Source organism: Euprymna scolopes, chromosome 7, assembly GCF_053919585.1.
Source record: "Euprymna scolopes isolate OS-2025 chromosome 7, ASM5391958v1, whole genome shotgun sequence".
Taxonomy (NCBI): domain Eukaryota; kingdom Metazoa; phylum Mollusca; class Cephalopoda; order Sepiida; family Sepiolidae; genus Euprymna; species Euprymna scolopes.
In genome coordinates, this window is record NC_136488.1 from 121112619 (window position 1) to 121127181 (window position 14563).

At 34.3% G+C, this 14563-nt stretch overlaps 1 long non-coding RNA gene across 3 annotated transcripts in view; it reads left to right on the forward strand.

Moving 5' to 3' along the window:
* The window catches only part of LOC145279916 (uncharacterized), a 426821-nt gene that overhangs the window by 278068 nt on the left and 134190 nt on the right, over positions 1 to 14563 (forward strand). For 2 of the 3 annotated variants that reach the window (XR_013868485.1, XR_013868487.1), the window contains exon 4: positions 11772 to 12910. The exons of the other annotated variant lie outside the window; for it this stretch is intronic. This is a non-coding gene — a long non-coding RNA (uncharacterized LOC145279916). Of the gene's footprint in view, positions 1 to 11771; positions 12911 to 14563 lie in introns of those variants that run through there. 3 annotated transcript variants of the gene reach the window in all.

Sequence of the window (14563 nt, forward strand, 5' to 3'; positions counted from 1 at the left end):
TTTCTTTAGCCTGATCTAGGCAATATTTATGCAATATCTTGTTATGTACTTCGGTTATATACAATTGCAGCATATTTTCTCACATATGTTGAAGCAACAACGTGTAATAAAAATATAGAACCACTTTTAAATAACACTTGAAGAAACAGTGAATTATCTCAAACTCCAAAATATTCTCTGCCCGTCTCTCTCAACTGCCTGAGTGTCAACTGCCATTCTGTCTCAAATGCTTCTAATTAGTATCCACATGCAAAATAACTGGTTTATCATAGTGTACCCAACATATAACAATCATTAAAAAGTTAAAACTTTAAAATTTGACTTGTGTGCCACCAGCTAAAATCGAAACCTAAACATACCTTTAAAGCATTATTTGTTATCATCTGAGTTGAGCCTATACACGATTAAAACTTTTAAAATAACGTTGTTAAAGATATAAATGTATATTTGCATAACGTTTTTAGTCAGCTTATATCTGGCAAGTTGAAATTTATATTCAATTTTGTTGACTTGGAAGTTATTTTACAGTTAAAAAGAAAATCGAATTTGTTCCAAATGTTCGAATCTCGTATCTATCAAGTTTAAGTCTGTAGAATCAAAATTGAAATAGTTGATTATTAGAGATCGTTCCACACAAAGACAGACAAACAGAAAAATCACTTTTATATATATATATATATATATATATATATAACTCAAATGACTTTGTAACGGGTGTTGTAACCGAACATCCAATTTACGACTTCCGGTTGGGTATACGTATATAACGCAACAATAAAACGTATTTTTACTGTGTACATTTTCAGAGTCCCAGATGTTTGTTTTCGCGTTTAAATTATTCAAAAAACAATTGTTAATACTTTATCCAGTTTTTACATCGTTCATTTCCATATTACGTTTCAGTTATTTTAACGCAATTTTCTTACCAGTAAACCTACTTGAAGCCGTTGACAACCATAAGAGCATTTTACAACGGCGATTTAACCACCGCTTTCATTTTTTTTTAATTTATTCTCCATTTTTAATACGCCTTTCTTAAATAACATTTATACATTTTCTTCCACACTACTAACATAAATAAATAATCTCGAAAATATGTTTTTTTATTTGCCTTGCATATAAAGAATAAACGCTAAAATAAAACGTATTGTTTTACTGTGTACGTTTTCAGCGTCTTAATTGTTGTTTTTTTTTTCGCGTTCAAATTAAAAGGTATATAAAAACTTTGAATTTAACTTAAATAAGTGTTATGGAATATTATGGTATCTGTTCAGTGCACATTTACCTATACGTATGGCAAACCACTTATAATTCAATGGTTGTAATTATAAACTGAACGACTCATAGAAATCTATGTATATTCTTTTTTATTTTAATATACTTTCATAAAAATGTTTCTGTTATTTCACAAAAAAAACTATTTTCTTTACGTCACATGTGTCACGTTCATACATTATTCCATAGCTAATATAACATACTGGCCCAACGGGTCACGGGTAGTCTAGTATATATATATATATATATATATATATATATATATATATATATATATATATATAGGACAAAGTCTATATTCTAAATTTCATGATGCTGAGAATCTTATAATTTATACCTTTAAGTACGGTGACATTCACAATTCTTGACAGCAAAATTAATGATTTAATTATCATATTAATTAATGAATATAGTCTGCCCTTAGCTCATCAGAAAAATAACACCCATCAATCCATCATTGTTATACGCTTTGTAATTGTATTGAGTTTCATAAATTAAGGATTAGTATAAGGAAAGGTGAAAAATTATTGAAAAATACTTCCACACACATATACATACATATATATATATATATATACATATATGTATATACATATATATATAATTTATTATACAAAGATTGATGGCTACATATGTGCATACATGTTTCTGTAATTACACGTTATTGGAGAAATTACGTCTTCAGGCCAAGAATTACCCTTGAAAACTCTTGGCCTGAAGACGTAATCCCACCAATAACGGGTGATTACAGAAACATGTATGCACATATGTAGCCATCTATATTTGTATAAATAAATTTAATATACCCGTTCTGTTTACTCATTGAGCACATTTTTGTAGACACATGTTGTTTCATTGGATGTACTTCTAGGAAACTAAATCTTACTGCCATACTATATATATATATATATATATATATATATATATATATATATATATATATATATATATAATCGTGCTGGACAAGAAAAATCATAATCTAATGAAAAATAACTAACAACCTTATCATACACCTACTAGAGGTAAAGATACGTTATATATGCTATATTTGGTTTATGTTTTATGCCAAATAGGACACATATGGGTAGAACACATCGGGAAAATTTATATAACGCCGATTTGATGAAATTTAAATAATAAATATTAGAATCTAATCGCGATTAATATCGCCTCTTAATATCAGTATTGCTCTATAATTTAACAAAGCATAAGAAGGGACAATTCCCCATTTGAAGATACTACTTTATCATATTTGTATCAACTTTAACCCAAAATTGATTAGAAAATAATTTCAACAAATTTTTTGTAATCCCAATTAATTGCACAACCCTCAGCTTAAGTTTTAAATGATACAGAATTTTTTGGAATTGGTTTGGATTAAAATTAAATTGAGGATTAAAGCTACAGGGCTTGAATATATATATATATATATATATATATATATATATATATATATATATATATATATATATATATATATATATATATATAAAGCTGAATGGCTGTGTGTGTCTGGTCACGAATAGGCTATATGGTTGACTATTATAGAAAACTGATCACATATAATGATAGAAAATGTATCGAGACACAAGAATGGGTACGTTTAATCTGGCATAATGATGATTCATTAAAATTGTGGGGTCTGCGTACGCGCCTGGTTTACAAAGTATTGAAATAAATAATTTTACAAAAAGTGTTTTTGATATACATGTACATAATAATACTTTGATAAGTATGTTTTAACTTAAATAGGGATAGTATAATAAAATTGTGGGGTCTGCGTTTGCGCCTGGCCTCCATAGAATGGCAATAGGCACAAACTTTAATAAAGACTTTTCATATCTATCTGCGTAAGTATACTTTGATAATTATGTTTCAGTTTGAAGAAATATGGTATAATAAAATTATGGGGTGTTCGTTCGCGCCTGACTTACATAAAACGGAAATATGCCACAAAGTTTAACAAGGTTTTTTAATATAGATCCACAGAATATTGTGATAAGTGTTTCAGTGTGAGCAGGTATGGTATAATAAATTATGGGGTTTATCTATTTTATTTTTACTTTCATCATATTTTGCTTTGGTTGTGATACCCCCAAATTGGAAGCTATCTCTTTACAACCCTTCCTTTTCGTAATTTATCATACTTTCATAAATCAGATTCCATTTTCTGTAGGCTGTTTTTGAACCCAGTCAACGACGGGTACTTTGCTAGTATATATATATATTAGATGTCATAGATGTGTCGCAACTTTATATCCATTTTCCTCCTGCTAAAACAAGTAGTATTCCAGTACCCATAATTATGTTTTGCTAGTATACGGATATTTATTAAATTAAATTTTAGTAGGCACAGTTAAAAAATAGAAAAAGTAAACAAGTAGTTGTTTTCCAAACGCGTGGTCCATCGTAGGTAAATTAGCAAAATAATTGCTGAAAGAAATTATCGTACTTTTAACAAAATGCGCAGTTATTTATCGATTTTTAGGGAGTATCGAGTCTTCAAAACATTTCCTGTGTAATGTTATATTAGAAATATTGGGATCACAAAAAGAACATTATTATTTTTTTTCCAAGATTTTAAAGTAGTGTTTTTCACAAAAATAATTAAAATTCTCTCTAATCTGAAAAATAATAATTATTATTAACATATTCAACGAATTTCATTATTCAAAACACAAAAGATGAAAAATAAAGCACATTTAAAATTCGGATTTTTAACCTTAAAATTTAATACGTGCGTAGTTGGGTTTTTGTTTATTTTATCTACAATCCTTACCCTCCCCACAATACAATATATTTTACTAAGTTTCGGCTAATTATTTTAAACATATTTTTAACCACAAATTAAGAAAGGGGGGATTGTAGGCAAAAAATACATATACAAATATCGATTATGAAAAAGAACACTACACCTCTAAAGTTCATTCTTAATTTAATAATCAATGGAAATTTTGTATTGATTAGATTACTTGATTATTGGTAGATTTTTAAAGCTTCATCAAAAATTACTTAATCCTCTCTTTCCGTTTTAACTGTGCCTAGGTTTAAGATATAAGTGAATTCAATATATTTGAATAGATAGTAACTTGGCTTACACTCACCTCATAATCCGCATCAATGTCTATCACGCCAATCAAAAACAAGAAATTAATGGTACTAAATAGAAAACTTCTATTATTCTCTTAATATTATTTGTGTTTCTTTTTTATTGTCCATATAAGAAATAAACGTCGCTCTACAAGTAATAATAAAAATCGGTCTTCTGCGTTGTATTGATTTGGGTTAAATGTCATAGATCTTAATATTTTTATTAATGGCATTAGCAGTTTTTATTGTTGGGAAAATCGATACTTCCGAAGTAATTATAATGAGCGGATTCTACTATATATGAATTGGCTCAGGCTCCGGGTAATTATGATGTGATCGGCTATGTATGCGTGTGGGGGAGAGATGGACGGTGTATAATCCACAGGAGACCAATCGGTTTTTAGCGACAATAGGTTGAGTCAAAAGAAGAACTTTCACTTCTGTCCCCAATATATTCAAACCAGGCAACATTCGAAGAAGACTGCATAAATGACTGCTGTTAATGTCACTTAATAATTGTGTAAGTTAATGAACCGGACAAGTAAATAGATTGCTTCAGAGCGATCACAGCTGCGAACTTGATTGGGGAATGATTTCCCCACAGTGTTTCGTATAAGAATTGTTAATTGAACATAATATTTTTATATATACATTAACGAAAAACCCTATCCATATATATATATATATATATATATATATATATATATATGCGTGTGTATACATGTATGTATTTATATATGTATATATTTATATATATATGTATATATCTATATATCTATATATCTATCTATATGCATATATATATATCTATATATCTATCTATATATATATATCTTTCTATCTATCTATATCTATATCTATATCTATATATATATATATATATATATATATATATTAGTATTACAAGTGTCAATTTGATGTTGAATGTACCTTTTCCGAAGATATTTAAATAAATGTTTAGAGGTACAGAATTTAAGTACAGTTTTAAATATAATGGGCGGAAGTCTCTCGAGAGCTCTTTCAGCTATCATCTCATCAGGAGAAAATCGATAGCGTAAAAATAATAATACTATGTCGAAAGTAAAGAGTTCTTATGGGGAACTATTGAATGTGCCAAAAATTACGGGAACACTAAAATAAAATTTATTAACGTTTAAAAGACGATTAAAATATAGGCACAACGAGGGGAAAAAAACAAACAAAAGAAAAAACAACGGGAGAAAAGATTCACAGTTCCCCAAAGAGAAACAATGCGTTAGATCTTTCTTTCTGCCGGCACAAAGAATATATATATATATATATATATATATATATATATATATATATATATATATATATATATATATATATATATATAACGAATAAATGACAAAATCAATCCATCAAAATGGGGAAAAAATTCGTTTAGATATTATCAAAAAGTCCTAAAATTGGAAGTTCAAAATGTCGTAATCTAAGTAAACTCTAAGATATTTGCAGCTTCTCTTTCAATTTTCGGATTTTTTTAATCATGTCCAAACGCATTTTAGTTCGTTTTGGTGGATTGATAGTTGCTATTTTTTAAAAGGTGTCTGATATTTTTTAACTGATTTACTATATTTTTGCCATACTAAATCTAGAAATAACATCCATTTTGCTCTCGGAGGTCAAATTTTTTTGTAAATTTGAATTTAAAATTATGCGACTTATATTTTTGAAAACAATGTTTTCAAGATTTACTAATGATGTTTCAATGGCAAAATGTCAGTTTTTATGATAAAATTGCTGTATTCTAACAAAGAATCATGTACACTTCATGTACAGTACATGTAACTGAAAATGAAAACTTAATGTTTGCATTATTACGGTCTAAATTTTCGTTTTTTTGATTGTCGCGAATGTTTTGGTGCTTGCACATCTCTTTTTAAATTCCAACAGTAGTCCGCCATCATCACCATGTCCCACCTTCCCTGGTAGCGTGATTCAATTTCTCTCAAGTCCTGGTGAAAACGCTCTCCATGCTCATCACTTAAAGAGCCAAGATTTTCGGGAAAGCGGTCCATGTACGAGTACAGGTAGTGCATTTTTTATGCTCATATTGCAGCCAAGGTTCCTAAAGGCCACTAACATGTTTGCTACTAGATCTTTATAGTTCTCTGCCTTTGTGTTGCCTAGAAAATTCATCACGACCTGAACAAAGCAATTCCACGCTTGTTGCTCAAATAGGATTCATGGTCTCCTCAGAGTTTTTGATCAGCTGCCTAATTTGAGGACCATCAAAAATACCAGCTTTTAATTTTTCAGTTTACAAATTTGGGAAGGTTTTATACAGAAACTGAAAACACCGTCCATCTTTATCCAGGGCTTTTGTGAATTGCTTCATCAAACCGTGCTTTATGTGCAGTGAAGGAAATAAAATACGTCCCATGTCAACTAGAGGCTTGTTTATAAGATTTTTTGCTCTACAAATTGCAAGCGCTTCACGTACTGGCCATTCTTTTTTCACGTAATGTTGAGTACGATCCCTACTATCCCAGAGGCATAAAAGCATGGGTATTTGGTAAACGAGATATTATAAAAAGGCTGACTGGGAAGCCATCAGGGAACTAATCAGAGATGCCCCATGGAGAAATATTTTTCTCTCCCTGCTGAACAGTGTGCAAACGAGACCACTGACTGGTTCAAAACTGCAATCGAAGCGCATGTTCCCATGCGGAAGTTTTATAGTAATCCCCACTCTCCCCAATGGTTTACGTCGACTTGTGCAACTACCATTGCTCAAAAGCAGCATGCATACCATAGGTTTAACCGATATAAGTCCAGTTCAAACAGACTAAAGTATATAGAAGCTAGAAATAACGTTAAGAAAGAAATAGTGGCAGCTAAGAGAGAATTTACGGAAACCATCAAAAAGTGCATCGAAGCACAAAAACTAGGAAGTCGAGACTTCTGGAAAATCTACAAAAGTGTAGTAAATAATGGGCAATCAACAATTCCCCCACTAACCAACAATCACGAGAGTGTCTCCTCAGCAACCGACAAGGCTAACATGCTTGTCAGTCGGTTTGCCTCAAACTCCACACTGGACCCTTCCAACCACCCCCTACCTGACTTTCCTATGCGGACAGACGCCACGCTAGACGATCTGAAAACCACCCCTGCTCAGGTGCATGCTATCATAAAAAACCTTGACACTTCAAAAGCATATGGACCCGATCATATCCCAGCTGTGCTATTAAAAAAGTGCTCAGCCGAAGTAGCTCCAGTTCTCCCAAAACTCTACAACAAATGCCTTAATGAAGCTTGCTTTCCGGGCTGTTGGAAAACTGCTTCTGTTGTAACAGTATTCAAGAATTCTGGCGAAAGGACTGACCCATAAAATTATCGCCCCATTAGCCTCCTCCCACTTTTTGCCAAAATATTTGAGACCTTAATTAACCATGCTCTAGTCCATCATCTTAGAGATGCTAAACTTCTGACTGACAAACAATATGGATTTAGATAAGTCCGTTTCACAGCAGACATCCTAACTGTGATCTCTGAACGTATATACCATTCACTGGACAAAGCGGGGGAGGGCAGAGCGGTAGCTCTAGATATATCTAAGGCTTTTGACAGGGTATGGCATGAGGGTCTCCTCAGGAAAATTAGATCATACGTTATCACTGGTAGAATACTTAACATAATTAAATCCTTCTTAGATAAAAGAAAACTCCAGGTTGTCCTCGACGGTCGTACATCTAAACAATATGATATAAATGCGGGGGTGCCCCAGGGTTCTATCCTTGGACCTCTATTGTTCCTGATATTCATAAATGACCTCCCCGACAAAATTGCCTCTGAGATGGGTATATATGCTAATGACACTACACTCTATGGCTGCACGACAGGAAGACGAATGAACACATTTCTAAAGAAATGGCAGAAACACTAGAGGAAGACCTCCAATCTGTAGTGGAATGGGGACAAAAGTGGTTGGTCGCGTTCAATGCTGCCAAGACTAAACTAGTTTCATTCAATAATTACAAGAAACCCTCTCTACCACCTATAGCAATGGCCAACGACTCTTTATCTGAGAGTACATCTTTCAAACTCCTTGGCCTAACGTTCACAGGAAACATGAGTTGGAACAATTACATTGAAGGCATTGCCAGGGGGCTGCAACAAAGGTGGGCTCTCTCTACCGTTGTAACATAAGGGAGGGAGAAGAATAGGGTTTGACTTGGACACTTTACTTGAGGGATACTGGTACCCTGGTGATGACGTGTCCATTTTACTAATGAGAAGTTTACGACGATGAGAGAGAGAGATATTACGAGTGTTAAGAGACGAGAGAACAGGACCCAAGATCCCTTAAACCGTTGGTCTAGTGGTTAGGACGCTGGTTGTGTATTTATGTGTTTATATATAGAAGTTCATACCTGGTTTTGCTGCTCTGGGAGAGTCTTCATCTGGGTGGAGCTCTCTTGCTGTTTTCGCCGGAATACACAAGATGAAGACAGATGTTGGGTTTTCAACATTTTATTCTCCCAGGCATGATCTGCAGATGTCGCCATCGATGGTCTCCACTGTGGGTACCTACCACGTCCCACGTTTGGGGCGCGCATCTCCCCCCTTACTTAGGAGAGAACCATTTTAGACTTCTGCTCGGCTCGGCATTTTCTGAGAGACTCAACGTTTCACCAACCTTGCCACGTAGCATCACATGACATCCGGTTAGATGAAACGTCAATTCTTGCAACGTGGATTAACTACAAAAATATCTCTCTGACCTCCTCTCACCCTCTCCCTCTCTCTCTCGATCTACTATCTAATAGAGACACAGAGAGAGAAAATAGAGAGAGTATGAAAGAGCCAGAGAGAGAAAGAGAGAGGAGAGATGCTCTTTAACACCGTGCTAGAAAACTACTAACACCCGAAAGTATCCTGTACCTCTATAAGGCCACCATTCGCCCATGCATGGAGTATTGCTGTCACATCTGGGCTGGTGCATCTGCTACTAGTCTCTCGCTCCTTGACAAGGTTCAAAAGAAAGTCGCAAACCTGATAGGGCTGAACTGGCATCTAAGCTTCAGCCTCTGTCCCATCGACGAAATGCTGCGTCATTCTGCCTTTTCTACAAGTATTTTAATGGTGAATGCTCTGACGAACTGCAAGCACTTGTGCCCCCACGACGTGAGCACCCTCGACAAACCCGATAGGCTACTAAATCCCACCCCCACACAGTAGAGATCCCTAGATGTAAAAGATCTTTTTACTCCAATAGTTTCTTCCCCAGAACCGCTAGACTCTGGAATTCCATTCCAGGTCCCTGCTTCCCCAACAGTACTGATGCGCAGAAGTTCAAGTGTAACGTGAACCGACATTTTGCTGCCCAAATCCCTACATAGTACCCCAGTAGTTGTTGCCCCTGATTGTAGCCCCCTACACCAAAGTTACAATTTGCCTTGTTTGGGGTGAAAATGTAATTAAATAAATTTTTTTTTTTAAATCCAGACTGTTGACCAAGCAAGAAGTTGACCATTTTAAAGTCAACGCAAATCAGCCATTTATGTTGGTCATAAGAATTTTGTTTCTAGGACGTACTTAATTGCTTCATGCTGTTCTTTTAATGTTGTCGAATGTGCCAATGGCACAGATGCAAATTGGTTTCCATTGTGTAACAACACACATTTCAAAGACCTTTTGATGCTGTCGATAAAAATTCGCCTGTCCTCTGATTTGTATTCAGGTACGCCGAGATGTTTCAGTAGCTCTACTATGTCATTGCAATAGACTAATTCTTTTTCTTGAGCAAAATATCTTTAAAATTCCTGGTACCTGGTACGGAAGAAACTTACCTGAACTTTACCATTTAGCATGTTCTTGTCCTTTAAATTTCGGCAGAGTCTTTTGGCAAATTTAAATCGCGAACAAGATCGTTTAGTTCCTTTTGGGAAAACAATTTTGGCTGCTCCTCATTGTCATCGGGAAAGGATGCATCATGATGATCATCGGTAGTGGTAATGCTTTGAGTTTCAGCCTGGTTACTGCTGCTTTCTTCAATACTTATATCTTCAAATACAGGTACGGGAATTTCTTCACTATGAGGAGTAGGGCGCATAGCTGACGGCAGATTGGGATACTTCAGTCTTGTGCGATTTTTTCTGTTAATCCTCATGACATTGATAGCACAAAAGTAGCAATCGGTTGCATGATTTGAAGGCTCTCACCAAATCATGGGGATGCCAAAGTTCATGGACTTTCGCGTGCCTTTGCTCCATTGACGGAGATGCTCTGTGCATCTTTGCAAACCATGTGAGGTGCCCAACTTTTGTCTTGATCGCCGAGCGTCATGCCAAAATATGCATATTAAACGCGCTTGATAAAGGTGCTGACAGTATTGCGATTTGGTGCAAGTGTGTATTCACCACAAACATAGCAAAAAACATCTGGCTTATTTACACACATTCTTCGAGTCGTCATTGTATACCTGAAAAAATTAAAAATTAAATTTGTGTACGTTGTCTCCATTAAATTTAAAGTCTGTATTAAACAAATTCGGCAAAATTATGTCCTGCGAACAGTTTTAATCGCACAGTAATGAAATAATTTGACTCTGAAACACACAGAACCAATACGTAAGACTTACCTTCTCGTCTGCTTTCATATGTTGGTGTGTTTTAATAACAAGTTTTACCATTGAATTCCCGTATAGGCCAAATAAAGCCTTATCTTATATTTAAATATCGCATAATAATCGCAAAACTTAGACTCCCTAATTAAAATTTAATCAAACATTGTTTATTCAAATGCTTTCTTCTTTGTATTGCTAGTGCTAAAAAATTTTAATTTGTTCAGGTAATAGAACTTTAAACGGTACATGGTTAATACTTCTGTTGTACCTTTCTCGGGTATTAAAAAGTTAAAAAATAGAAAATTAACGATAGCTTAAAATGTCGACCTGGCCCAGCAAAAAGAGTGTTATTTTTGGATTCGGCACATCAAAATTGTCCAAAATCAGCTTACAAAACTGAGACACCAAATTTGCTGTTGACCAGTGTTATGAATAACACAATAGAATTGCTAAAATGTATTTTTGAACATTGCTCCACAACAAATAAGATAATAAATTACTTCGTCGTATATTTTACATAGAAATTGATTATACATTTCTCTTCCATCACGTAATATTTACTTGTATTTACGTGCTGATAATAGATTTTTACAAAACGAAGAACAAAAAAAAAAAACAATCATCAACTTTGATTAGCCAACATGCCTAGGAGGTACCGTTAATAAGTTTGTAGAATTTTGTGTACATTCATTTCAAATTGGAAGAAAACAATTTTTTGTACATGCCTTTAAAATTCTCGGAGACGCTTGTAACTTCAGTACGCGATTGCTATACATCTTATGAGATAGCTTACTGATTTTTATGATTTCAGGTTCAAACAAATCACGACAGCAGGAATTGGAGTATATACTACCCAAGCCTGATTGGTACAGCTGGTGGATTTCAAAAATGCAATCTGGATGTGGGGATACATAAAACGAAAGATATGCAATAAAATTCTGGTTTAAACTTGGAAAAAATGCCAGAGAAATCTATGGAATGCTTCAAACTGCTTTGGAACCATCTTGCATAAATCGAGCATCAGTTTTTGAGTTGCATAAGAAATTCATGGAAGGCGGAAAGTCAGTTAGGAATGATGAAAAATATGGGAGGAATAAGGAAGTAAGAACACCAGAGTTGATTATTCAAATGAAGAATTTAATGGATAAGGACCGTCGTGTGTCTATAGAGACAATAAGTGCAAAATTTGATGCCAGTGTGGGAACTGTACACACAATTATTTGCGAGGGAACTGAAGAGGCAGATTTGCACGAAGTTTGTCCCATAAGTGCCCAGAGAAGATCAGAAAGAAGCCGTTGTCATGACTAAGATGAGCATCAAGACAATTCCACAACTTCCTTACGGTCCGGACCTTACTCCCTATGACTTTTGGTTATTCGCTAAGCACAAGGAACACCTTATCATTATGAGAAAATGGAAAGATGAAAGAGGCTGTGACGAGGGTCATTGGCTGTCATAGAGGACATCCATGGGACTTCTAGAAGTTGTTGGAATGTCATAACACGTGCATAGTCGCCGGGGGATATCACTTCGAAGGGCACTAGAGTCTCATGCGTGTAGTATCATTAATAATGTTCATACATAAAAGTCTGGAAACTTATTGAAGTATTTGTCAGCTTCGTTCAACTGTAGGAAAAATGATCGACGACTCGAGAATACATTTGCAAGTAAAACACGAAACAAATGATTTGTGTTGCTTTCCGTCCTCCTCCTTCTTGTTCTTTTCTTTGTCACCTTCTCCGACTTTTCTTTCATCTGTTTCCTCGGCGCGAGTGTCGACGCGTTCGAAACGTATAGAATTTGAGTTTTACGTAATATATTATTAAAAACAGGTCAAACAAAATAATAATTATTTTATCGCATTGCTTGCTATTTAAGAAGTGCCCATCAGATTGCAGATTTCAGATTCAAGAATATACTTTTCGGAAACTGTAGACAAATGCTCCACAATTCTCTTCTTCTTTTTATTCTTCTTTTTATTCTTCTTCGTTGTCGTTGCTGTAGTCATCGTCGACGGTGACGCCGGGGTGTACATGTGCAGTATTTACACTACTTTTCTGTAACACAAAATTATTTCACGTATGTAGAAGAGTTATTTTTGTCGTTTTGTTGGCTATGCTACTATTAGATCATTTGCGCGAACGAAAACAAAATCACGAAACTTTCGTTTGGCACCTTCCAGCGTTTTACGTTAACTGCCCGTAAATTTCCGATTAGAGAACGGTACTCATTCGGCATAAAAATCAATTCTTTCTACTTCCACCATTGTATTTGTATTTATACGTTTTGCAGATGTGTCTTTATTACGTGGTCCTGGATATGACCTTAACCTATATCCGATAGATAGACCCTAGCTTACGGGCCTTGAGGAGTGTAGAGCCACCCTTAAATTGCCATTGCTCCCAGGTACACTCTGACCCGTTAGGGTCCCAACTATGGGTTAAATAGAAACCAACTTGAAAAAATAAACATATTCTATTATTTTTTTTTTCCTTAAAAGTCACTGGATTCGGCATTAAATAACCTGAAAAGGGTTGGTATGCCGTAAAACAAAAACAACCAACTTTATTTCGTAAGGTTTATTCCATTTTAGATTGTTCGTAATTTTAATGAATCATCTTAGAATTTAAAAAAATTCCGTCGACAATTATAGATTTTGTGTTATAATGAGGGGGCATAGCCTATGACAGCCTTTCTGTTTGTTCCTAAACGTTTTTTTTTTTTTTTTTTTTTTTTTTTTTTTGCTCAACACACATTTCCAAACACCTGGGCAACGCCAGGCTCCCAGGTTTTTTTTTTATAAATAAGAAAATAAAAATATTTTTTTAACTTTTTTACACATCAACACACTTTTTCTTTAAATTAGTGTGAAAGGTTTTGTTCATATTTTCGTTTATTTTAAGGGTGCTCGGGTACATAAATTCCGTCCATAACTTTGTTTTTTAAATGTTTTGTTAAGATTACTTTCTCTGATAAATAATTCTTTCAGATGTGCCGGGAATTGAAACATATTCGCAGATGATTCCTCTTTGTTTTCTGAAAGGTGGAATGCACTCCCTTTTTAAGTCGGTATATATTACAGTTATCTATGCGCAAACGAAAACTTCGTTAATATTTAAAGAGATTATACAAAAATGTGAAAGAAAACTTGAAAAAAAAAGACAAAGAAACAAAGAAAATCAAATTAATTTAATGCATTAAAAGTGTTTGAATCAGTTACTGCTCCTGAATAAGAATCAAAAGGATACTTCACCAAAAAGCAAAACACGGAACAAACACTTCCGATTGCAATTAAACAGGATGGGCCCTCTAATTATATGTTACTTGTATAAATCAATAGTAGAAAAATCCTTCCCATGCTTGCACGTGAACATGCGACGTGTTCGTCACTTTTTCTTAGTTTGTTACTTGATCAACTCATCCCACGGCCATTGTTGTCTTTGATCGTGCAGTCGACATCTGAAAGTCATTTTCTTTTTTGACAATAACTGATTCGCCTGTACATCAAATCAAGTCTTCTTAGATGCTTGATTTTCACTGTGTTTTTACATTTTTTTTTATGGATTCTTATTCGCGTCGCGTGTTGTTGGTGATGAAAAAAAT